This window comes from Ambystoma mexicanum, chromosome 4q (assembly GCF_040938575.1).
Source record: "Ambystoma mexicanum isolate Mex_15411 chromosome 4q, UKY_AmexF1_1, whole genome shotgun sequence".
In the NCBI taxonomy this organism is placed as follows: Eukaryota; Metazoa; Chordata; class Amphibia; order Caudata; family Ambystomatidae; genus Ambystoma; species Ambystoma mexicanum.
This window is the reverse complement of record NC_090928.1, coordinates 244,472,923-244,482,060: the sequence shown is the minus strand read 5'-3', so window position 1 is coordinate 244,482,060 and position 9,138 is coordinate 244,472,923. Positions and strand designations below refer to the sequence as shown.

The 9,138-nt window shown below is 45.0% G+C and overlaps 1 non-coding gene across 1 annotated transcript; it reads left to right on the top strand.

Moving 5' to 3' along the window:
- Positions 1-641: 641 nt before the first annotated feature.
- LOC138468616 (U6 spliceosomal RNA) lies at positions 642-745 on the top strand. Its single transcript, XR_011268367.1, has one exon. It is a non-coding gene; the product is annotated as a U6 spliceosomal RNA (small nuclear RNA).
- Positions 746-9,138: the final 8,393 nt, after the last annotated feature.

Below are 9,138 nucleotides of genomic sequence, written 5' to 3'. Positions count from 1 at the left end.
TACTTATTGTATCAAACGCCCTCAGTGATAACCCAAAAAAAAGTTAGTACCACGAGCCTCACAAGTTGAAAAAATTACTTCACTTTGATCTAATACCTGGTGTAAGAGATTTACTGTGAGTATATAATGACACTAGACCGGTGGAAAATGGGTGAGGGGATAGGCATCCTAAGCATGTCATCCAGATGAAAATTGAAATCAGTCATAGAATACATATGTTGCCTGCAGGCATCGAACTGGCACCCTCTGGCGGTGGCACCATATACAGCTGATTATTCATGAAGAGGTAACTGACCCACAAGCACATGGTCACAAGCACAGAGTCTTTTTTCTGGCCTATCAGACCTTTGGCTGCTTTCAGGCATACATCACTAAGCCATTGTGATGCGTCTTCTCTCTTTCTATGCAACCTGGACAATGACCCTTTGCACCTCTGAATGTAATAGTCCGACAAACAAATCAGTTATTTTGGATTAAAAGAGCAGTGAAGAAACCTGGATCATTGTTTTTTTACCCTCATATTCATATCTCCTCCATAAATAATAGGTGTCTGGCCAAAGTTACACCATACCAAGTGGGCCTATGTTAAAAAGCCTGCACATTCTGGCGTCATAAATACTGTGTGGGGTGTCTTTAACTTTGTGCGCTTCGGCAGCACATGTACCAAATCGGAATGATACAAAGTAGATGAGCATGGCCCCTGCATAAGGATGACGTGCAAAATCGTGGAGTTCCGTACTTTTTATCACCTGCCAAGCGAGAATCATTCTTTACTTGTAAGTCTTATTGACCGAATAAACAGAAAGCCATTCAATTCTATGTCTTGTGGCTCTAAAAAAGTAGTGTTTCAAAGGTATTTTTCTCTGATTATACTAAACTTAGTGCTATGGCCTTGTCTCCTTCTTGTTGCACATTTTCTATGTAGCACATCGCACTGCATTGCTGGCTGGCTTTAGGCAGTGTTATCAAACATTCCTTAATGCTACCTCTTTAAATAGTTCTAGGCCTTAATCCTGAATAAAGCTTAGCAATGTCTTGTAGACTTTGCTTTTAGGTGTGTGATTTTCTTATTGATTTAACTATCCTTCAAACACTGCCTTATCAATTGCCACTTTCAAAACGCGCTTCAGGACTTAAAAGCTATGTGTAGCGCAGAAGTCAGGCAGAGAGAGAGCATAGATACAATTAGGACATATGGGAACCCACGTGCTTGCATGGAAAAGCTTTCAGGACGTTTTCTAAATGGAAAAAGGCTCAGTGTCTGGTGTCTGAGCATGGAAGTGATCCTTCACACGCATAGATTCTTGGATCTTGGTTGGTTGAGGAGGGGGGAGCTAGAAGCCCTGAAGTCATGTCAGTCACTGGCTCCATTCCTGAAGTTACTGAGACCCCACAGCCTTCCTCCCTGTGTCACAGTTTATGTGCCAGGGCCTGGGCTCTGCTGCTGCTTTGGTATGCAGCCAAGCACTACAGGTTTAGTTACTCAGAGTTGCCAGTTAACCATCCCACCTCCATCTCTATGCATTTGTAACAATCTTGCTATTGTAGAGTAAGCACGTCTAGGGCAGAGAGAGAGAGAGAGAGAGAGAGAGAGAGAGAGAGAGAGAGAGAGAGAGATGGGGCTCTGCCTATGCAAATCATTTGCCATTGTCTTCTGGGGAGCCCACTTTTTCAGCCGCTCGAAGCCCTGTTTGACTGCCAGCCTGTTGGAGAAGACCCAGATTCAGCCCACCAGCCAGAAAGATGAGGTTAAGCCTTTATCCGGTGTACAATTTGCCACCTGTCCATGAGTTACTGAGGTCCATAAAAAGCTCAACTGCAGCTCTCATAGATAGGTCATTGGCCGATCGTGGCCGATCAGGGACGTGAAGGGCAGAGGGCTAGAGAGAAGGGTGCTCATTGCCCTGCCCAGGGACAGACACATCAGCCCTGCTCACTACCAGCTGTCAGGTGTGGCTGTGTATTTCAAAATGTTGCTGCCCTCGATGGCAGGATTTCTTTCCTGCCAGAATCATAGCCAAAAAATATTATTTGCACTGCAGGTAGGGGCTGTGCCGGACAGTTGCCATAGTATATAAATGTGATATTTGTCTCCTGAACATAAGCCAAATCCCAACCTGACTCCATTAGAGCACACATGCAGGGAAATAGAAACCATTTCTTACTTTTAGGGGCCATCTGGTGATCCTTGATGGTGAGGCTTTAGAATGCTGCCTAGTCTTGCACTGCCATAGAATGAGCCCTGTTCATGAATGTTCACAGCATGTCCCACCCATATAATGAAGACTCTATTGCAAACGCTGAGATACACTGGACTAAACTGAAGAGGGAAAATCGAGATCAAACCCATGCCCCCTCACCCCAGGCTCATATACAGAAGAACCGCAGGAAGAACAAGGAGCGCACTTATCACTAGAACCAGGCCCCAGCGCACCCATGGGTGACAAATATGCTGAAACACACCCACTTCACCAACAGTCCAACTTCCATGCTACATTATAATCAATGCTGCAATATCAGAATCTACAAACACAAAAATCCCTGTTTAAAGGCGTGCAAATGCCTATATGAATTAACATGGTTTAATTGCACAGTGTAAAGCCATGTTTCAGGAAAATTACAGCCAAGTTCATTTCTCTCACTGAACACTGGCTGCAGAAGCCTTCAGCAATGCTCCTTGCAAACCCCACGAGTAGCCAAGTCTCGCATTCAAGTTAAGATTGCTTTCTGCAGACAAACATTTTTAATTCTCCACAAATGCGAGCAAGCCACGGCAACCCAGTGTGTTTTTTTTTCTTTTCTTTCTGGGAAAGAAAGAAATTTTCGCAAAGACTCGCACAACATTTGAAACATAATTGTAACAAGAATGGCTCAGCCCAGCCAATGAGCGCTCAGAGCTCAGGTGTGAAATGCTTGCTTCAGCTAAAAAGTTATGGGAACAAAGTCATAATGCAACAAGTTAGAATTAGGTAATGGGGGGCTGGCACAGCTAAACCAACCCACTGACGCAAAAGGCTAACATCCAATTGTCAGGCTCTCTATAAGGGCTACATAGGTAACATATCACTTAGCAGCCAATAGCAGGAGGAGATAGGTTTCTGGGAGCTGATCCAATTCTGTGAGGTCAGCCTGCAGTGTGATTACAAAGCTGGCTTGCAAGCCAGCCCCGGGGAAGACGGCGCCTGAACTCTCGATGTGCACGATGCTCTGCGTGTTTTTTTCTTTTTTTGCTGCCCAGAAATAAACGCAGTTTGGAACATGTGACTGCCTGCTGGGGTCTCTGTTGCATTTCTGGGGGCCATATAGGAGGTGTTGGGTCTCCCATAGATGGTGAGGGTATGGCTGCTGGCCCCCCACTGCCCTGGTGGGGGTCCAGCTTCTCCCCAACAAGTTGGTGCCCTCTGTGAGGCTCATTGCTCATTGTAACATGGGTGACTGAGCACTGCCTGCCAAGCCCTGCGTTGAACTGCACTCCCTGCCGCTCACTCAAGGAAGCTGTGAGACCCCCGCCTGCACCTGAAGACCACCGGAAAACGTGTAACCGGCTAAAGGCTTCGGGGCCACTTGGAAATACCCCGCTTGAGGGCAGGTGAGAGCCCTGCAGGAGAAGGGGTCCGGTGAAGCGCCTTGAGGGGGTGTCCAGCAGCAGAGCAAGTGCCAGTGCAGCATAGGAAATGTAAGTCAACCAGCAACATGGGCTTTGAGGGGGGGAAATGTTTAAAGTATTATGATGCATTGTTGATCAGTATGTTGCAGAAATGTTAAGTTCTTTTGTTTGGGTAGAAACTGGGGGAGGCATTGTAAATTGGGTGGTGGGTGATTGTACATTGTCGCAAAATTCGGCGCATTGGTGGTGGTCGGCATGTGAATTGTTGGGACTGGAGTGGTGGCAGTTGTCCCTTCTTGTGTTTATGAGGATATTGGGTGGGGTAGTGACTCCCACATATAGAAAGGAGTGCTGCGCTGGTTGGTTCGGATGGCGATTTCATGTACGGGGGTGTGGATTTCCTATGAATTGACGTTGTAGATCAATGAGTAGATGAGGTTCCCTGCTAATTGAGCGTTTTAGTTCAGTGAGTGGATGATGTTTCCCCCCAGGAGGTAGCTAGATTGTTCCAGAGTGCGGAAGATAGTTGGCTGGTTAAGGTCCCCTGGTGAGGAGCGTATCACACGCGAGGCGACGCAGTGTGCGCAGTCCAATTATAAGAGTTTTTATTGTGTTTTACCTTGTTCCAGTTGAGACAGGAAGACAGCTGTGGGGATTGTGGGGTTTTATTTTGGGATTTTTGTGGGGTTGGGAGAAATGGGTTATTGTTCTGTGTATGCACATTTGTCTGTTCATTTGCACTGTGTTTTTAGTTTGGTGACGTCACCTTCAGATTGATGCATAGGACACAGAGTTTTGATGGTGAGGAGATAGTGGTGTGGTTTTGGATTTGGAGAATAGGTGACCCAGAGGCGGTGTGTGGAAGACACATGCGCAAGATTGTGGGGGTGTGCCAGAGAAGGCAATGGTTTGGTGAAGATGGGCTGCACGTAGATTGCACTGGCCAAGGTGCGGAGCCAAGAAGGCTCACAGAAGTTGAAAAATGTTCAATTATCTTGTAACTTTTGCTCCCTGAACAGCGGACTATCGAAAATTTCAAATTGAATAGAGGTAAAATGTATCACACAATACAGAAATGACTCCCCTTCACCTGTTGTGTAGCACACAGCTTCCATGCCGAAATAAGTCAGTAAAACATAGTGTGCAAAGATTCAAAAGTACTGAAGGTAAATTAAAAAAGACCATGGCTGCTCATAGGCAGCTTCTCCAGAAGCGTGCAGCAATCGCTAATGACACACATGCATAGCACTTACACAGGAAAGAAGCTGGGGAAAAAGCACCTGGCTACAGCTGAACGGTGTGCACGAAGGGAAGGGGAGTGGCGAGGCGTCATCAGACGCTGAACCAGCACGAGCAGAGGGAAGAGGGGACTCACCCTTCTGCACCTCCGGGAGTGTAATATTTGATGACACAGATGGTAAGAAAGGAATGAATTGCATGAGAGAACTGAAAACAGCAGAAGGACATTTAAACATCACACACACACACACACAATCACAATACACTAAAGAGAACAAACAGGAAGGTGCAGAGCAACCCACTAGCAGCACAGGAGCGAGCAAGGGAGCGCTGCAGTGCATGGACGCAGATTTGAAGGCACAGGTACAGAGGAATTAAATTTAAAGGGAAGATAACTGGGGAGGTGCAAGGAGTAACAATAGCAACAGAGAGGGGGAACTGGAAAGGGAAGAAAGGGGTTGGAGTAGGAGAGAAGGACTGAACGAGACAGCACAGCCAAACATGATAGAGGATCAGTAAGGGGTGGCGCAGCATGCATGGGGTTATGGAAGGGAGGAAGGAAGGATAGCGCGCTAGACATTGACTGTGTGCATTGTAGATTGTGGCAAGAGAACAGCGGAGGCAGAGAAAGGCAGATGAGGACAAGCAGGCACAAAATAAATTGTTAAAGTATGCAATGGGAGGGGCAGTTAAAAACAGCCTCAACACACACGCACAAGCATCACAATAGCAGTGTCAACAACCACCACAATATGCACCACCCATGTGGGGAGGATACATGGGGCAGGACGGGATCATTTCAGCAGACACCACAAGCACCAACGCAGGCACTGTCCCACTACATGTACAGACACAACAAATGACAGCACCACTACACCAGGACTGACAAGAATAACAACCCAGGGGCACTGCACAGCAGTAAGCACCCATACAGAACACTGACACAATAGCAACGGTACCGGTTACATGACTGGGAAGGGTCTTCCTGATGGGGAACAAACCTTTCAAAGGACATAGATTGACATTATACCCCTAATAGGACAGCCCAAGACATGTGGATATGACCACCTTATTAACAGAGAAATCCATAACTTGTTAAAGACCAGGCATACACATGTTGAAAGTAAGGAAGATTGTTTAAGCATAATGGGGGTGCATGGTACATAGGGGGGTGCATAATGATAGCGCATCACAAGAGAGTACATTTAGCTACATTTTGAGCACACATCTTTCAGCGAGGAGACTGGGCTCATGAATACACGAATAACACAGAACAATTAAATGAGACACACAAGGTGGAGGAAGGTGCACTTGAGGGGGGGGCGTACATTTCATTGACAGTTCACCACGGTAGGAGAGAAATAGAGGTAAAGGGTGGATGATCAATGTTCCCAACAGACTCAATTTGGCGACTAAATAACACAGTGCAAATAGTAATGCCACTAGCGCTTTTGAACACAGCACTGTCACAAATGCATTAGCCAACACACATAGGGAAAGATGTCATTGCTGCACGAACTGGAGAATAATGGTTGTATTAAAATTTGAGAGCAGATATTGGGGGGAGAAATATATTGTTTAAATGTAACAGTAATTACAGTAATGGAGTAATAAAATACTAGACTAAATGAGTAATTAACAGAGTAGGTAGGGTTTAAAAATTGGACATGGGGTGGGATAGAGAGAATGGGAGTAAATTGTGAGGGTTGGGTTTGAAAGAAAAGAGTAAATAAATAAATAAATAAATAAATACAAAGAGGGGGGAGGGACAGGTAGCGAATAATTGGTAGCGAATTTCATTAGTACCAGCTTAAAGTGCCTGCAGTTCACTGTGAGACACGCCCTGAGAAGTTGAGAGAGGATCCATAGAAAAAAAGATTTAAAAACCCTGCGATTATCTTAACTAAGTAACATGGTCCACTTAATTTAAAAACACAGCCACCCTATATGACAAATTTACCACCCTGATGTTTCCCTGTTTAGCTTGTCAGTGCCTGATGCCCCACGGGACAAAGGCACGCACTATAAATAGCTTACAACAAAAGCACAGTAAATATAAAGATCCAAAGGCCCATTTGTACACTAGCACCTAAATTGCGTGTATATGATCCAAGTGTGTAATGGGTATCTTCACATAAATTAAATGCCTACCCATTTTCTGGGTACATTTCGAATAGCGCAACAAGTTACGGTCAGACCGTCATTGAACGCCACCAGGTGGTGACAGGATGGTGCATAAATGTACCATTGGCTCCTCCCACTAGGACACTGAATAGTGCAAGAGTAGTGCAGAGAGGTTAGGTCAAGAAATTGAAGGATTTGTAAATGCTCAGGTCTCAAGCGCTTCCATTTAATTTCTCGCCAGATATAAAGGACCCAGGGCAGGCCTGAAGACAACGGACAACCAACACCCAATGGCTATGGACTACAGTGGGACATTTTCCCCTCCTGACAGACTTTGTTAGATGTGTGAGGCGTCAAGCCCTACAAAGCGGTGGCCACCCTGGCAACGAGGGAGCAACGATCAACAGGGCCAACGCAAGAGATTTTCATGAACTGCAAAATAGCACGAACACTCCCGAGTTAGGGAAACATGGCCATCCTATGGTCCAACGCACACTAGCAACTAGAATAGGGATCGACACACGCATGTCCAAAGTTTAATTGAGTTTCATATTACATTTTGTGCACCTACAGCTGTAACACTGTTTTGTTCCTTCTCTTTTCCCCGCACATGCAGGTTGTTGCGTATGTATGCTGTTAGAAATGTGTAGGAAATTTCCTTAATGTTATCTTCCATTAGTAACACTGAGGACTACTAATTAAACCATCGTGAAGCATTCCCCACTCAATTGCTCACCCTATCAGGAACCTCAGACCCCTTAGAGCACGTTACCCTGAAGTATATTTCCTTGCTTCCATTGAGTAAACAGCCCAAGATTTTCCCTACCCATATTCAGAAATTTTGAAAACACGAAATGTCCAGGGGGAGGTTTCATTTTTGCCCTTAGTTATTGTTTAGTTCGCGGAGCTTGAGGTTACTAACAAGTACTAACGTATTCACGCCTTTCTTGCGATTTTCAGGCAGGCAACTTTATCATCTCATCAGCTGCAAGGACCCAGCAGCGTAAGTGGTTATGGGCACGCAAATAAGGACTTTTACCTTCACGATGGGACTATTAATGATGAACATAATAATGGGGGTGGTAATTTGAAAATTATATGTAATAGTGAGCATTACCGCTGTATCCCCTGCTAACATTCCCTAACCTAAGCAGGGAGAGTTACGGCGTCAATGGGTGAGGAAAAGCTGCTGCTAAAGTAAGGAGAGCTAAGGGCAGACACAAAGGGAGTAAAACATACACATAACACACATAGCAGAAGTGACCAACAACATGCACACATGTACAAAATTGGTAGGGACACCACTGGAGAGAGCTGTCCTGACTGCTCTTTAACATATGCCGTCAGAGAATTGATTACACAGAAATTACTACAGCAGAGCACGACGCCCGTGTATCCCAAGGTGTGAAGAAGATTGCAAGGGAAGACAGCAACATTGAGATTGATAAAAAAGGGGGGTAATCCCCTATGGAAGATGACTACATAAAGCAGCTAATTGGAGAACAACTGTATGTGGAAAGTGACCAGAGAGAGTAGAAACAACGAGCAAATGCACAAGTGAGCAAGCTGCAAGAGAAAAAAAACAAAAGAAAAAAAAATAATAAAAGAAGAAAGAAAAACAAAAAGAGAGAAGAAAAAATAAAATAAAAGAGACAAAAATATGATAAGTGCCTAACGGAGTGAGACAAAAGAGCGAAGATAGTCACTTGGGTGGAGAATGAAGAAGGACGTATACTGTTAAGGTACCAGCCTTATGTTACCAGCACAACAGTGACAAGAAGTGGACAATCATGCTGGATGCAAGAAGGTTGAGAGAAGTTGCGAGATGAGAGCAGGAACATCACTGCTTATGGACTACTATTGAGCACATGCATCTAAAGATCAAGAGAAACTACCACTGAATTGGGGAGGAGACTGTTCATTGGTGCGCATCAGCATGCCCTTGTTGGTGATGACCAAGGAAGATGTGAAGAATGACACATTCACCAAGATGGAAAACAACGGAAGAAGAGAAACAGACAGAGGAGTAAAAAGAGGGGGGAATTACTTCTCGAGCGAGACAGAAGAATGATTGGGTGAAGTACCAGCATACTAAAGAATGATCAGCAAAAAATGCATCTGAAAAGAGAAAGCAAAGAACTAGCTAGTGCTTGCATGGTAATGGATGA